The following is a 474-nucleotide window of genomic DNA, read 5'->3' on the forward strand; positions in this document are numbered from 1 at the left end:
TTTCACTTCCACGCGAAGAGATACCGACCCATAAATCCGGCAGTTCACTTAGCGCAAAACGTTATCATTCCACCACGGCAAAAAAATCGTCCTCCAGTAATACGATTTTCGTGTAAATGAAGTTGGTATAGATGAGATTAATCAATTTTATGGGTCTATTAATGGCGTTGTCGCCGAAGAAGTGCGTGACCACACGTTGTGTCGTATGCCTCGCACGTACGGCACAACTCTATCGGTGCTAAATTTCTGTTTACGAGAGATTCGCACGAAGACGATTTTCGATTACGCCCTCTCGCCGCCGCCGGCCCATGTTTGGAAGCGTACCCAACGGAAGTGCGCAAGGTTTTTTATCGCTTCGTCCAACTACATTGTATTAAAGTGACTACAATCGGACAAATGAGCTACGTACTCGACTGTAAACGTGTTGAAATTAATCGCCCTGCTGGTTTACTGGAATGCAGTCATTCTGTCAGT

This window comes from Photinus pyralis, unplaced genomic scaffold (genome assembly GCF_008802855.1).
Source record: "Photinus pyralis isolate 1611_PpyrPB1 unplaced genomic scaffold, Ppyr1.3 Ppyr1.4_LG9, whole genome shotgun sequence".
Taxonomy (NCBI): Eukaryota; Metazoa; Arthropoda; class Insecta; order Coleoptera; family Lampyridae; genus Photinus; species Photinus pyralis.